General features: G+C 35.6%; 1 protein-coding gene across 1 annotated transcript in view; it reads left to right on the top strand.

The window, feature by feature from the left end:
• Positions 1-18,823, top strand: part of LOC100377578 (uncharacterized) — a 79,751-nt gene that overhangs the window by 17,735 nt on the left and 43,193 nt on the right. The gene's annotated exons all lie outside the window — the stretch shown is intronic.

The following is an 18,823-nucleotide window of genomic DNA, read 5'->3' as shown; positions in this document are numbered from 1 at the left end:
TAATTCTTTGTCGCTGTCTTTAAAGTGTTACTTGCTTTGTGTACTCTGTGCTCTTAAGTTGTGTTGTGCTTATTCCATATTTGGTGGTAACTTGCTACCGGTATATAAGGTAGTGGAATTTAACATTTGGTGCAACATTGTTACAACGTATAATCTACATCCCCCTGGATGGCTCGAGAATCTTTTCAACAACATTTCCTACATGCTTACGTGACTATTAATATCAATATAAGCCAGGCCATTTATTTTGTGATATTGACTTTACTGTTGGAATACGTACAAGCTGAATTAATAATAACACTTTTGCATTAAACACAATTAGTTTGAAGTAAAAAGTATTGCGAAAAATCAGAAAAATAACTCCATTTCAAAGCTGAAATTGCCATGTAAGCATGTTAGGATAGTATCTATATAAAGGTTACTAGTGATGCTTGTGTAGTAACTGTGTTATTTTGTTATAAGCTGTTAGCTGGGGGTACTGAAATTACTGAAAGCTATGTTATGTCTGCTGCCTTACCATTCATGAAAATGACATGCCAAAATATGACTGACAATCATTACATGGTGTACGTTTCTTACAACTGTCCATCTTAACAATCTCACTTTTAACACATTGTACAATTTGAAATAAGAAACCCATTTCAAGTCTATGTTGTCAGTTTAAAATTCTGTCCCAACCCTTACTGAGGAATCTAAAAAGTCTATGAAAAGATGAAAGTTTTTGAAATAATATGGATTGTGTAAAAAATTGCATACAGCAGGTTAAAGGTCACACCATGCCAATATATTCAAATTAGTGAGTGATTTCCATATGACCAGTAGTGAAAATTTAATAATTACACAACAGTTTATAAATTATTTTTAAATGGGTCTTAATAATTGTACCCCAATAATTCATACTCTTCCTGCCCCATCCCCTATTAGAGAAATTCTCATGAACAAATTGCTCCACCCACAGCGTCTTAAATAATTATTCTTCATAATTCAGAAAAGATATTACAATTTTATTTTAAAAAAAGTATATATAACAAATCTATTTTATAAAAACAGTAGGAATTACTTTTAAGTTTTAAGCCATCTTTCTGTGAATTCAACTTTTTCTGTGAGCGACCTTTACTGCTTGCAGCCATTCTGTACTTTATCTTTTTGTTTGTTTCACTATTTGTACTGGAAAGAGTAGTAATCTTGCATGCTTTGTGTAAACTGTGTGCTGTGCTGTGATTCATCCATTAACTTATCATCTGCCTGTGTTCATATTGTAGTACAAGCATTGCAATTGACAAAATGATTCCCAGCATAAAAGATTGCTCTCTTTCCCATTAACATATTTTTTTTTGTGAATACAGGATAACCAATATTTCTATAATCATGTGATAATTTGTATTTTTGACAGAAAGTTGTAATTTTTTTTAAAGTTCTCCATTAAGAATTTGAAAATACAAGTGCATATTTTTAAAACATTTAAAACAAGCATATCATTGAAAATGATTACACTTGAAACTTTTTTTAATCTTCAGATCATCTTCAGATTTTGTTACTTTTCATAAAGAATTAGTTACACATTTAATATTAAAATCAAAGTAAAATTCAGAAATCACTTGCACATAGAAAACGACACTGAAGGTTGTATTATCTTCATAAGGTCTTAGTTATAGCACAATTCAAGTATATATTTTAAAATATAGATAAATTTCAGACCACTTATTTTTGTAACTTTATCATATGAGGTAAGCAAATAAAATGCATAAAATAAATATGATGCATGTGTTGTCCATTGCAATGCCAGTACTCTTTCAAGTGCTTTCATCTCATAGCTCCCATAATGTGTTGTTTGTTTGTGTTGTGTTAACATAATTTAAAAAATGTTGCTCCCGGTGCACACTTCCTTATATAGAATTAATTAATTTATTGTGATAGCAAGCATGTGGGTTGCATAGTGTAGACTGCATGAAAATATCCATGGCGAGAAAAAACAGTTTGTAGTTCTTTGGTCACTATGTGGCTGAGTGTGCACAGTGTGAACTCCATGATAGAAATACAGGGTTGATTTCACAACCGGTCATGTTACCCCTCAGAGATGTTTCCCAATCTACGTTTGGATACCAAGATGTCACAAATTATGTTGTTTTTTTTGTTGTTTTTTATCCCAGTGTATGAATAAAAATATATTTTTAATATTTTACAAACATGTTTTAAAGTTCCAAATACAACCAGAATACCTTACAATACAAAATCCAAATGTCCGGTGCTAAGAGGAGACTGGAACACTCAAATCTCTGTGTACAATTGCTTATTCTTGATGATTGAAAGTATATTAATACGTCCCATGTTTGCATAAGCCACACTGATGTGCACTTAGTAACATAGCAACCAGACAACCAAACACTGCTTAACTGTGTGTTAAAACAGGAGTCATCACCTGCATGTGCAACAGATGACCATAGCGTTGTGTTGTTTATAAATTAGTATCTATACACGAGTCATTGCGCTTTTTGGCATTATGTTATCGTTGTCCAGGATTCAATTCTTACATATGCACAGGTGACAATCCTTTTGCATTAAGGTTTGCATGATAACATTTTGTAATGATATACAGTAAGTGTATAATATTGTAATTGGAATTCGGCAAATATTGTCATGCATTTAGTAATGTCTGCAAACAGCATTAAGTGAAGTAGTGTCAGTTGAACCAAAGTTCCCAGATATAAATATTAATAATAGACTTGTGACTTGTTTTAGTTCAATATTTGACATATAGTGAGTAGTCATCAGGTTTGTGAATTAATAAGTGGTTTCAATAGCCTGACTCAATTTAATTTATTGCCTACCCTAAACTTTTTCTGGCTAATTATAGAAATATTATCGCACAAGATTTCAATTTCCAGAATTTTGGCCACACTTGGAGCACTGTAAATACTGTAAATATCAATTAACATGGGACTTCTTCAAGCCACATGCTTACTACATACATAGGGCTTATAGAGTGATTTACATATCAGTTTGAGTCTACATGCTTACTACACACATAATGCTTATAGAGTGATTTACATATCAATTTGTGGCCACATGCTTACTACACACATATGGCTTATAGAGTGATTTACATATCAATTTGTGGCCACATGCTTACTACACACGTAAGGCTTATAGAGTGATTTACATATCAATTTGTGGCCTATGCTTACTACACACAAGGTTTATATAGCGATTTACATATAACTTTGTGGCCACATGCTTACTACACACATAAGGTTTATAGAGTGATTTACATATCAGTTTGTGGCCATATGCTTACTACACACAAGGTTTATAGAGCGATTTACATATAACTTTGTGGCCACATGCTTATTACACACATAAGGCTTTTAGAGTGATTTACATATCAGTTTGTGGCCACATGCTTACTATACACATAAGGCTTATATAGTGATTTACATATCAATTTGTGGCCACATGCTTACTACACACATATGGCTTATAGAGTGATTTTTATATCAGTTTGTGGCCACATGCTTACTACACACATACGGCTTATAGAGTGATTTACATATCAGTTTGAGTCTACATGCTTACTACACACATAATGCTTATAGAGTGATTTACATATCAATTTGTGGCCACATGCTTACTACACACATATGGCTTATAGAGTGATTTACATATCAATTTGTGGCCACATGCTTACTACACACGTAAGGCTTATAGAGTGATTTACATATCAATTTGTGGCCTATGCTTACTACACACAAGGTTTATATAGCGATTTACATATAACTTTGTGGCCACATGCTTACTACACACATAAGGTTTATAGAGTGATTTACATATCAGTTTGTGGCCATATGCTTACTACACACAAGGTTTATAGAGCGATTTACATATAACTTTGTGGCCACATGCTTATTACACACATAAGGCTTTTAGAGTGATTTACATATCAGTTTGTGGCCACATGCTTACTATACACATAAGGCTTATATAGTGATTTACATATCAATTTGTGGCCACATGCTTACTACACACATATGGCTTATAGAGTGATTTTTATATCAGTTTGTGGCCACATGCTTACTACACACATACGGCTTATAGAGTGATTTACATATCAGTTTGAGTCTACATGCTTACTACACACATAATGCTTATAGAGTGATTTACATATCAATTTGTGGCCACATGCTTACTACACACATATGGCTTATAGAGTGATTTACATATCAATTTGTGGCCACATGCTTACTACACACGTAAGGCTTATAGAGTGATTTACATATCAATTTGTGGCCTATGCTTACTACACACAAGGTTTATATAGCGATTTACATATAACTTTGTGGCCACATGCTTACTACACACATAAGGTTTATAGAGTGATTTACATATCAGTTTGTGGCCATATGCTTACTACACACAAGGTTTATAGAGCGATTTACATATAACTTTGTGGCCACATGCTTATTACACACATAAGGCTTTTAGAGTGATTTACATATCAGTTTGTGGCCACATGCTTACTATACACATAAGGCTTATATAGTGATTTACATATCAATTTGTGGCCACATGCTTACTACACACATATGGCTTATAGAGTGATTTTTATATCAGTTTGTGGCCACATGCTTACTACACACATACGGCTTATAGAGTGATTTACACATCAGTTTGTGGCCACATGCTTACTATACACATAAGGCTTATAGAGTGATTTACATATCAATTTGTGGCCACATGCTTACTACATACATAAGGTTTATATAGTGATTTACATATCAATTTGTGGCCACATGCTTACTACACACATAAGGTTTATATAGTGGTTTACATATCAATTTGTTGCTTACTATACACATAAGGCTTATAGAGTGATTTACATATCAATTTGTGGCCACATGCTTACTACATACATAAGGTTTATAGAGTGATTTACATACCAGTTTGTGGCCACATGCTTACTATATACATAAGGCTTATATAGTGATTTATATATCAATTTGTTGCCACATGCTTACTACACACATATGGTTTATATAGTGATTTACATATCAATTTGTGGCCACATGCTTACTACATACACAAGGTTTATAGAGTGATTTACATATCAGTTTGTGGCCACATGCTTACTACACACAAGGTTTATATAGTGATTTACATATCAATTTGTGGCCACATGCTTACTACATACATAAGGTTTATAGAGTGATTTACATATCAGTTTGTGGCCACATGCTTACTATACACATAAGGCTTATAGAGTGATTTACATATCAGATTGTGGCCACATGCTTACTATACACATAAGGCTTATATAGTGATTTACATATCAATTTGTGGCCACATGCTTACTACACACATAAGGCTTATAGAGTGATTTACATATCAATTTGTGGCCACATGCTTACTACATACATAAGGTTTATATAGTGATTTACATATCAATTTGTGGCCACATGCTTACTACACACATAAGGTTTATATAGTGGTTTACATATCAATTTGTTGCTTACTATACACATAAGGCTTATAGAGTGATTTACATATCAATTTGTGGCCACATGCTTACTACATACATAAGGTTTATAGAGTGATTTACATACCAGTTTGTGGCCACATGCTTACTATACACATAAGGCTTATATAGTGATTTATATATCAATTTGTTGCCACATGCTTACTACACACATATGGTTTATATAGTGATTTACATATCAATTTGTGGCCACATGCTTACTACATACACAAGGTTTATAGAGTGATTTACATATCAGTTTGTGGCCACATGCTTACTACACACAAGGTTTATATAGTGATTTACATATCAATTTGTGGCCACATGCTTACTACATACATAAGGTTTATAGAGTGATTTACATATCAGTTTGTGGCCACATGCTTACTATACACATAAGGCTTATAGAGTGATTTACATATCAGATTGTGGCCACATGCTTACTATACACATAAGGCTTATATAGTGATTTACATATCAATTTGTGGCCACATGCTTACTACACACATATGGCTTATAGAGTGATTTACATATCAATTTGTGGCCACATGCTTACTACACACATAAGGTTTAGAGAGTGATTTACACATCAGTTTGTGGCCACATGCTTACTATACACAAGGCTTATAGAGTGATTTACATATCAATTTGTGGCCACATGCTTACTACATACATAAGGTATATATAGTGATTTACATATCAATTTGTGGCCACATGCTTACTACACACATAAGGTTTATATAGTGGTTTACATATCAATTTGTTGCTTACTATACACATACGGCTTATAGAGTGATTTACATATCAATTTGTGGCCACATGCTTACTACATACATAAGGTTTATAGAGTGATTTACATACCAGTTTGTGGCCACATGCTTACTATACACATAAGGCTTATATAGTGATTTATATATCAATTTGTTGCCACATGCTTACTACACACATATGGTTTATATAGTGATTTACATATCAATTTGTGGCCACATGCTTACTACATACACAAGGTTTATAGAGTGATTTACATATCAGTTTGTGGCCACATGCTTACTACACACAAGGTTTATAGAGTGATTTACATATCAATTTGTGGCCACATGCTTACTACATACATAAGGTTTATAGAGTGATTTACATATCAGTTTGTGGCCACATGCTTACTATACACATAAGGCTTATAGAGTGATGTACATATCAGTTTGTGGCCACATGCTTACTACATACATAAGGTTTATAGAGTGATTTACATATCAGTTTGTGGCCACATGCTTACTATACACATAAGGTTTATATAGTGATTTACATATCAATTTGTGGCCACATGCTTACTACACACATAGGGTTTAGAGAGTGATTTACATATCAATTTGTGGCCACATGCTTACTATACACAAGGTTTATATAGCGATTTATATATAACTTTGTGGCCACATACTTACTACACACATAAGGCTTATATAGTGATTTACATATAAGTTTGTGGCCACATGCTTACTACATACATAAGGATTATAGAGTGATTTGCATATCAGTTTGTGGCCACATGCTTACTATACACATAAGGCTTATATAGTGATTTACATATCAATTTGTGGCCACATGCTTACTACACACATATGGCTTATAGAGTGATTTTTATATCAGTTTGTGGCCACATGCTTACTACACACATACGGCTTATAGAGTGATTTACACATCAGTTTGTGGCCACATGCTTACTATACACATAAGGCTTATAGAGTGATTTACATATCAATTTGTGGCCACATGCTTACTACATACATAAGGTTTATATAGTGATTTACATATCAATTTGTGGCCACATGCTTACTACATACATAAGGTTTATATAGTGATTTACATATCAATTTGTGGCCACATGCTTACTACACACGTAAGGCTTATAGAGTGATTTACATATCAATTTGTGGCCTATGCTTACTACACACAAGGTTTATATAGCGATTTACATATAACTTTGTGGCCACATGCTTACTACACACATAAGGTTTATAGAGTGATTTACATATCAGTTTGTGGCCATATGCTTACTACACACAAGGTTTATAGAGCGATTTACATATAACTTTGTGGCCACATGCTTATTACACACATAAGGCTTTTAGAGTGATTTACATATCAGTTTGTGGCCACATGCTTACTATACACATAAGGCTTATATAGTGATTTACATATCAATTTGTGGCCACATGCTTACTACACACATATGGCTTATAGAGTGATTTTTATATCAGTTTGTGGCCACATGCTTACTACACACATACGGCTTATAGAGTGATTTACATATCAGTTTGAGTCTACATGCTTACTACACACATAATGCTTATAGAGTGATTTACATATCAATTTGTGGCCACATGCTTACTACACACATATGGCTTATAGAGTGATTTACATATCAATTTGTGGCCACATGCTTACTACACACGTAAGGCTTATAGAGTGATTTACATATCAATTTGTGGCCTATGCTTACTACACACAAGGTTTATATAGCGATTTACATATAACTTTGTGGCCACATGCTTACTACACACATAAGGTTTATAGAGTGATTTACATATCAGTTTGTGGCCATATGCTTACTACACACAAGGTTTATAGAGCGATTTACATATAACTTTGTGGCCACATGCTTATTACACACATAAGGCTTTTAGAGTGATTTACATATCAGTTTGTGGCCACATGCTTACTATACACATAAGGCTTATATAGTGATTTACATATCAATTTGTGGCCACATGCTTACTACACACATATGGCTTATAGAGTGATTTTTATATCAGTTTGTGGCCACATGCTTACTACACACATACGGCTTATAGAGTGATTTACACATCAGTTTGTGGCCACATGCTTACTATACACATAAGGCTTATAGAGTGATTTACATATCAATTTGTGGCCACATGCTTACTACATACATAAGGTTTATATAGTGATTTACATATCAATTTGTGGCCACATGCTTACTACACACATAAGGTTTATATAGTGGTTTACATATCAATTTGTTGCTTACTATACACATAAGGCTTATAGAGTGATTTACATATCAATTTGTGGCCACATGCTTACTACATACATAAGGTTTATAGAGTGATTTACATACCAGTTTGTGGCCACATGCTTACTATATACATAAGGCTTATATAGTGATTTATATATCAATTTGTTGCCACATGCTTACTACACACATATGGTTTATATAGTGATTTACATATCAATTTGTGGCCACATGCTTACTACATACACAAGGTTTATAGAGTGATTTACATATCAGTTTGTGGCCACATGCTTACTACACACAAGGTTTATATAGTGATTTACATATCAATTTGTGGCCACATGCTTACTACATACATAAGGTTTATAGAGTGATTTACATATCAGTTTGTGGCCACATGCTTACTATACACATAAGGCTTATAGAGTGATTTACATATCAGATTGTGGCCACATGCTTACTATACACATAAGGCTTATATAGTGATTTACATATCAATTTGTGGCCACATGCTTACTACACACATAAGGCTTATATAGTGATTTACATATCAATTTGTGGCCACATGCTTACTACATACATAAGGTTTATATAGTGATTTACATATCAATTTGTGGCCACATGCTTACTACACACATAAGGTTTATATAGTGGTTTACATATCAATTTGTTGCTTACTATACACATAAGGCTTATAGAGTGATTTACATATCAATTTGTGGCCACATGCTTACTACATACATAAGGTTTATAGAGTGATTTACATACCAGTTTGTGGCCACATGCTTACTATACACATAAGGCTTATATAGTGATTTAAATATCAATTTGTTGCCACATGCTTACTACACACATATGGTTTATATAGTGATTTACATATCAATTTGTGGCCACATGCTTACTACATACACAAGGTTTATAGAGTGATTTACATATCAGTTTATGGCCACATGCTTACTACACACAAGGTTTATATAGTGATTTACATATCAATTTGTGGCCACATGCTTACTACATACATAAGGTTTATAGAGTGATTTACATATCAGTTTGTGGCCACATGCTTACTACATACATAAGGTATATATAGTGATTTACATATCAATTTGTGGCCACATGCTTACTACACACATAAGGTTTATATAGTGGTTTACATATCAATTTGTTGCTTACTATACACATACGGCTTATAGAGTGATTTACATATCAATTTGTGGCCACATGCTTACTACATACATAAGGTTTATAGAGTGATTTACATACCAGTTTGTGGCCACATGCTTACTATACACATAAGGCTTATATAGTGATTTATATATCAATTTGTTGCCACATGCTTACTACACACATATGGTTTATATAGTGATTTACATATCAATTTGTGGCCACATGCTTACTACATACACAAGGTTTATAGAGTGATTTACATATCAGTTTGTGGCCACATGCTTACTACACACAAGGTTTATAGAGTGATTTACATATCAATTTGTGGCCACATGCTTACTACATACATAAGGTTTATAGAGTGATTTACATATCAGTTTGTGGCCACATGCTTACTATACACATAAGGCTTATAGAGTGATGTACATATCAGTTTGTGGCCACATGCTTACTACATACATAAGGTTTATAGAGTGATTTACATATCAGTTTGTGGCCACATGCTTACTATACACATAAGGTTTATATAGTGATTTACATATCAATTTGTGGCCACATGCTTACTACACACATAGGGTTTAGAGAGTGATTTACATATCAATTTGTGGCCACATGCTTACTATACACAAGGTTTATATAGCGATTTATATATAACTTTGTGGCCACATACTTACTACACACATAAGGCTTATATAGTGATTTACATATAAGTTTGTGGCCACATGCTTACTACATACATAAGGATTATAGAGTGATTTGCATATCAGTTTGTGGCCACATGCTTACTATACACATAAGGCTTATATAGTGATTTACATATCAATTTGTGGCCACATGCTTACTACACACATATGGCTTATAGAGTGATTTTTATATCAGTTTGTGGCCACATGCTTACTACACACATACGGCTTATAGAGTGATTTACACATCAGTTTGTGGCCACATGCTTACTATACACATAAGGCTTATAGAGTGATTTACATATCAATTTGTGGCCACATGCTTACTACATACATAAGGTTTATATAGTGATTTACATATCAATTTGTGGCCACATGCTTACTACATACATAAGGTTTATATAGTGATTTACATATCAATTTGTGGCCACATGCTTACTACACACGTAAGGCTTATAGAGTGATTTACATATCAATTTGTGGCCTATGCTTACTACACACAAGGTTTATATAGCGATTTACATATAACTTTGTGGCCACATGCTTACTACACACATAAGGTTTATAGAGTGATTTACATATCAGTTTGTGGCCATATGCTTACTACACACAAGGTTTATAGAGCGATTTACATATAACTTTGTGGCCACATGCTTATTACACACATAAGGCTTTTAGAGTGATTTACATATCAGTTTGTGGCCACATGCTTACTATACACATAAGGCTTATATAGTGATTTACATATCAATTTGTGGCCACATGCTTACTACACACATATGGCTTATAGAGTGATTTTTATATCAGTTTGTGGCCACATGCTTACTACACACATACGGCTTATAGAGTGATTTACATATCAGTTTGAGTCTACATGCTTACTACACACATAATGCTTATAGAGTGATTTACATATCAATTTGTGGCCACATGCTTACTACACACATATGGCTTATAGAGTGATTTACATATCAATTTGTGGCCACATGCTTACTACACACGTAAGGCTTATAGAGTGATTTACATATCAATTTGTGGCCTATGCTTACTACACACAAGGTTTATATAGCGATTTACATATAACTTTGTGGCCACATGCTTACTACACACATAAGGTTTATAGAGTGATTTACATATCAGTTTGTGGCCATATGCTTACTACACACAAGGTTTATAGAGCGATTTACATATAACTTTGTGGCCACATGCTTATTACACACATAAGGCTTTTAGAGTGATTTACATATCAGTTTGTGGCCACATGCTTACTATACACATAAGGCTTATATAGTGATTTACATATCAATTTGTGGCCACATGCTTACTACACACATATGGCTTATAGAGTGATTTTTATATCAGTTTGTGGCCACATGCTTACTACACACATACGGCTTATAGAGTGATTTACACATCAGTTTGTGGCCACATGCTTACTATACACATAAGGCTTATAGAGTGATTTACATATCAATTTGTGGCCACATGCTTACTACATACATAAGGTTTATATAGTGATTTACATATCAATTTGTGGCCACATGCTTACTACACACATAAGGTTTATATAGTGGTTTACATATCAATTTGTTGCTTACTATACACATAAGGCTTATAGAGTGATTTACATATCAATTTGTGGCCACATGCTTACTACATACATAAGGTTTATAGAGTGATTTACATACCAGTTTGTGGCCACATGCTTACTATATACATAAGGCTTATATAGTGATTTATATATCAATTTGTTGCCACATGCTTACTACACACATATGGTTTATATAGTGATTTACATATCAATTTGTGGCCACATGCTTACTACATACACAAGGTTTATAGAGTGATTTACATATCAGTTTGTGGCCACATGCTTACTACACACAAGGTTTATATAGTGATTTACATATCAATTTGTGGCCACATGCTTACTACATACATAAGGTTTATAGAGTGATTTACATATCAGTTTGTGGCCACATGCTTACTATACACATAAGGCTTATAGAGTGATTTACATATCAGATTGTGGCCACATGCTTACTATACACATAAGGCTTATATAGTGATTTACATATCAATTTGTGGCCACATGCTTACTACACACATAAGGCTTATATAGTGATTTACATATCAATTTGTGGCCACATGCTTACTACATACATAAGGTTTATATAGTGATTTACATATCAATTTGTGGCCACATGCTTACTACACACATAAGGTTTATATAGTGGTTTACATATCAATTTGTTGCTTACTATACACATAAGGCTTATAGAGTGATTTACATATCAATTTGTGGCCACATGCTTACTACATACATAAGGTTTATAGAGTGATTTACATACCAGTTTGTGGCCACATGCTTACTATACACATAAGGCTTATATAGTGATTTAAATATCAATTTGTTGCCACATGCTTACTACACACATATGGTTTATATAGTGATTTACATATCAATTTGTGGCCACATGCTTACTACATACACAAGGTTTATAGAGTGATTTACATATCAGTTTATGGCCACATGCTTACTACACACAAGGTTTATATAGTGATTTACATATCAATTTGTGGCCACATGCTTACTACATACATAAGGTTTATAGAGTGATTTACATATCAGTTTGTGGCCACATGCTTACTATACACATAAGGCTTATAGAGTGATTTACATATCAGATTGTGGCCACATGCTTACTATACACATAAGGCTTATATAGTGATTTACATATCAATTTGTGGCCACATGCTTACTACACACATATGGCTTATAGAGTGATTTACATATCAATTTGTGGCCACATGCTTACTACACACATAAGGTTTAGAGAGTGATTTACACATCAGTTTGTGGCCACATGCTTACTATACACAAGGCTTATAGAGTGATTTACATATCAATTTGTGGCCACATGCTTACTACATACATAAGGTATATATAGTGATTTACATATCAATTTGTGGCCACATGCTTACTACACACATAAGGTTTATATAGTGGTTTACATATCAATTTGTTGCTTACTATACACATACGGCTTATAGAGTGATTTACATATCAATTTGTGGCCACATGCTTACTACATACATAAGGTTTATAGAGTGATTTACATACCAGTTTGTGGCCACATGCTTACTATACACATAAGGCTTATATAGTGATTTATATATCAATTTGTTGCCACATGCTTACTACACACATATGGTTTATATAGTGATTTACATATCAATTTGTGGCCACATGCTTACTACATACACAAGGTTTATAGAGTGATTTACATATCAGTTTGTGGCCACATGCTTACTACACACAAGGTTTATAGAGTGATTTACATATCAATTTGTGGCCACATGCTTACTACATACATAAGGTTTATAGAGTGATTTACATATCAGTTTGTGGCCACATGCTTACTATACACATAAGGCTTATAGAGTGATGTACATATCAGTTTGTGGCCACATGCTTACTACATACATAAGGTTTATAGAGTGATTTACATATCAGTTTGTGGCCACATGCTTACTATACACATACGGTTTATATAGTGATTTACATATCAATTTGTGGCCACATGCTTACTACACACATAGGGTTTAGAGAGTGATTTACATATCAATTTGTGGCCACATGCTTACTATACACAAGGTTTATATAGCGATTTATATATAACTTTGTGGCCACATACTTACTACACACATAAGGCTTATATAGTGATTTACATATAAGTTTGTGGCCACATGCTTACTACATACATAAGGATTATAGAGTGATTTGCATATCAGTTTGTGGCCACATACTTACTACACACATAAGATTTATAGAGTGATTTACATATCAGTTTGTGGCCACATACTTACTACACACATAAGGTTTATAGAGTGATTTACATATCAGTTTGTGGCCACATGCTTACTACAAACAAGGCTTATAGAGTGATTTACATATCAGTTTGTGGCCACATGCTTACAACACACATAAGGCTTATAGAGTGATTTACATATCAGTTTGTGGCCACATACTTACTACACACATAAGGTTTATAGAGTGATTTACATATCAGTTTGTGGCCACATACTTACTACACACATAAGGTTTATAGAGTGATTTACATATCAGTTTGTGGCCACATGCTTACTTGCACACATAAGGCTTATAAAGTGATTTACATATCAGTTTGTGGCCACATGCTTACTATACACATAAGGCTTATAGAGTGATTCACAAAATTAGTGTAACAAATATTTAGGTTCATTTGGAATAAATTGCGGTGAAAATGAGGAAAATATAAAAACACACTGTTGAGCTGTAAACAGTTAATAAATATAATTATTATATATTTGTCACCGTAAAACCATAAGTTCCAGCATGCAGTAATTTTGTGTAATTGCACTGGGTATTTAGTCCCCGTTCGGACGCAGTCCGAAAACGGGGACTTATGTGTTGCCCTGTGTACGTCCGTGCCTACGTCTGTGATCACCGAACATCTCGAACATGCATGGACCGATTAAGTTCAAACTTCACTCATACATCTAACATCATATGGGACATATGCACATGCATTTTTTTCATGATCAGATTAACGATAGCCGAATAGCGACCATTTTAAGGCAGAAAATGCATTGAAATCACGCATTTTCACCATTCCGGACCCGGATCTCAGTTATGCATGGACGGATTTTGTTCAAATTTGGTACATATATTAAACATAATAGGACCTTGATGCACGTCATTTTTTTTTACGGATCAAGTTCGAAATGGCCGACTGGTGGCCATTTTGTTTTAAAGGATTCAGTTCTGGATCCGTATCTGAGACATTCCTGGATTGATCGACTTCAAACTTCACACACACAAGATACATCATGTCACAAATATGTATGTGCATTTGTTTCATGATCTCATTAACGATAGCCAAATGGCGGCTGCTTTAAGGCCGAAAATGCATTGAAATCGCACATTTTCACCACTCCGGACTCGGATCTCAGTTATGCATGGACAGATTTTGTTCAAATTTGGTACATACATTAAACATAATAGGACCTTGATGCACGTCATTTTTTTTTTAATCGGGTTTGAAATGGCCGACTGGCGGCCATTTTGTTTTAAAGAATTCAGTTCTGGATCCGTATCTGAGACATGCCTGGATTGATCGAGTTCAAACTTCACACACACAAGGTACATCATGTCATAAATATGTATGTGCATTTGTTTCATGATCTCATTAACGATAGCCAAATGGCGGCCACTTTAAGGCCGAAAATGCATTTTCACTATTCCGGACCCGGATCTCAGTTATGCATGGACGGATTTTGTTCAAATTTGGTACATACTTTAAACATAATAGGACCTTGGTGCACGTAATTTTTTTTTCCGGATCAAGTTCGAAATGGCCGACTGGCGGCCATTTTGTTTTAAAGAATTCAGTTCTGGATCCGTATCCGAGACATGTCTGGATTGATCAAGTTCAAACTTCACACACACATGGTACATCATGTCACAAATAGATATGTGCATTTGTTTCATGATCCGCTTAACAATAGCTGAATGATGGCCATTTTAAGGCCGAAAATGCATCAAAATCACATATTTTTACAATTCCGGAACCGGATCTCAGTCATGCATGGATGGATTTTGTTCAGATTTAGTACAATGTGTTATACATATGCAGGTGCATTTCGGATCAGACCACTGAAAGTGGTCTGAGATTTCGGTCATGATCTGTTTTGAATGTATATGCCACTCAAATATGAACGGAACGGGACGTGTCATTGACAATAACTTGTTTTATCCTACCATATTAGGATTGTGAATTCCAAATATGGAGCAATTACGCATGTAAGCGTCCTCTAATAATAAAAACAAACATGGCTGCCACCAGGGTTTGACCAGACTCCACACACAGGTTGGCTGATTCTATTCTAAACATTTTGGATTTGGCATTCCCATGATATATCCTTGGAAGAAAAAGATGTATAATAATAAGGTTATTATGTGGATACCAAAAAGTATGTGAATTGACCTCCGCTGCGCCTTGGTCAATACTCTCGCTGTACTGTCTTCGTACATACTTTTCGATGTCCTCGTAATAACCTTTTATTCTAAATAAACAGTGAAACCAAGAGTGCATAATAAATGTCAGGACATAACATGAATATGCATACCGAACATTAGAATACTTAATACATTTGTGTGAATATGCATATAAAAATTATAACTCATTGCAAACATTCCCTAAGTCTTGCACAGCACCATCTACGATCATTTAAAATTTAGTTCCCTGCAATGTTAGACTTGCATACACCTCTTTTTTTTGTGTTTTTCTAAAAAAATAAAATATTATGTGAGTGTATGAATGGCCGAAGCTGTGTTACTGTGAAATTAACAAGCGACTTTTGCCCCTTGTAGATGTCCTCCTGTGACGCCAGTGATTACTGTCACCAGACTGGAATTCAATTCAGATGCAATGATTGGCAGGTTCCTTAATATTCCATTAATATTCTTATGTATCCCAGTCCAGTCACATGGTCCTTCTTATCAACTGGGGTTGTCCAACTCCCAGTCCAGACACATAGTCCTTCTTATCAACTGGGGTTGTCTACCTCCCAGTCCAGACACATAGTCCTTCTTATCAACTGGGGTTGTCTACCTCCCAGTCCAGTCACATGGTCCTTCTTATCAACTGAGGTTGTCTACCTCCCAGTCCAGACACATAGTCCTTCTTATCAACTGGGGTTGTCTACCTCCCAGTCCAGACACGTAGTCCTTCTTATCAACTAGGGTTGTCTACCTCCAGTCCAGACACATAGTCCTTCCTATCAACTGGGGTTGTCTACCTCCCAGTCCAGACACATGGTCCTTCTTATCAACTGGGGTTGTCTACCTCCCAGTCCAGGCACATGGTCCTTCTTATCAACTGGGGTTGTCTACCTCCCAGTCCAGACACATAGTCCTTCTTATCAACTGGGGTTGTCTACCTCCCAGTCCAGACACATAGTCCTTCCTATCAACTGGGGTTGTCTACTTCCCAGTCCAGACACATGTTCCTTCTTATCAACTGGGATTGTCTACCTCCCAGTCCAGACACATGGTCCTTCTTATCAACTAGGGTTGTCCACCTCCCAGTCCAGACACATGGTCCTTCTTATCAACTGGGGTTGTCTACCTCCCAGTCCAGACACATGGTCCTTCTTATCAACTGGGGTTGTCTACTTCCCAGTCCAGACACGTAGTCCTTCTTATCAACTGGGGTTGTCTACCTCCCAGTCCAGACACGTAGTCCTTCTTATCAACTAGGGTTGTCTACCTCCAGTCCAGACACATAGTCCTTCCTATCAACTGGGGTTGTCTACCTCCCAGTCCAGACACATGGTCCTTCTTATCAACTGAGGTTGTCTACCTCCCAGTCCAGACACATAGTCCTTCTTATCAACTGGGGTTGTCTACCTCCCAGTCCAGACACGTAGTCCTTCTTATCAACTAGGGTTGTCTACCTCCCAGTCCAGACACATAGTCCTTCTTATCAACTGAGGTTGTCTACCTCCCAGTCCAGACACATGGTCTTTCATATCAACTGGGGTTGCCTACCTCCAGTCCAGACACGTAGTCCTTCTTATCAACTAGGGTTATCCACTTCCCAGTCCAGACACATGATCCTTCTTATCAACTGGGGTTGTCTACTTCCCAGTCCAGACACATAGTCCTTCTTATCAACTGGGGTTGTCTACCTCCAGTCCAGACACGTAGTCCTTCTTATCAACTAGGGTTGTCTACCTCCCAGTCCAGACACATAGTCCTTCTTATCAACTGAGGTTGTCTACCTCCCAGTCCAGACACATGGTCTTTCATATCAACTGGGGTTGCCTACCTCCAGTCCAGACACGTAGTCCTTCTTATCAACTAGGGTTGTCTACTTCCCAGTCCAGACACGTAGTTCTTCTTATCAACTAGGGTTGTCTACCTCCCAGTCCAGACACATAGTCCTTCTTATCAACTGGGGTTGTCTACCTCCCAGTCCAGACACGTACTCCTTCTTATCAACTAGGGTTGTCTACCTCCCAGTCCAGACACATAGTCCTTCTTATCAACTGGGGTTGTCTACCTCCCAGTCCAGACACATAGTCCTTCTTATCAACTAGGGTTGTCTACCTCCCAGTCCAGACACATAGTCCTTCTTATCAACTGGGGTTGTCTACCTCCCAGTCCAGACACATAGTCCTTCTTATCAGCTGGGGTTGTCTACTTCCCAGTCCAGACACATAGTCCTTCTTATCAACTGGGATGTCTACCTCCCAGTCCAGGCATATAGCTCTTCTTATCAACTGGGGTTGTCCAACTCCCAGTCCAGACACATGATCCTTCTTATCTATTGGGGTTATCTACCTCCCAGTCCAGACTCATAGTCCTTCTTATCAACTGGGGTTGTC

Source organism: Saccoglossus kowalevskii, chromosome 14 (assembly GCF_978046115.1).
Source record: "Saccoglossus kowalevskii chromosome 14, keSacKowa6.1, whole genome shotgun sequence".
NCBI classification, from domain to species: domain Eukaryota; kingdom Metazoa; phylum Hemichordata; class Enteropneusta; family Harrimaniidae; genus Saccoglossus; species Saccoglossus kowalevskii.
Note: the sequence above shows the minus strand (reverse complement) of the source record. Positions and strands in the feature narration are given on the sequence as shown.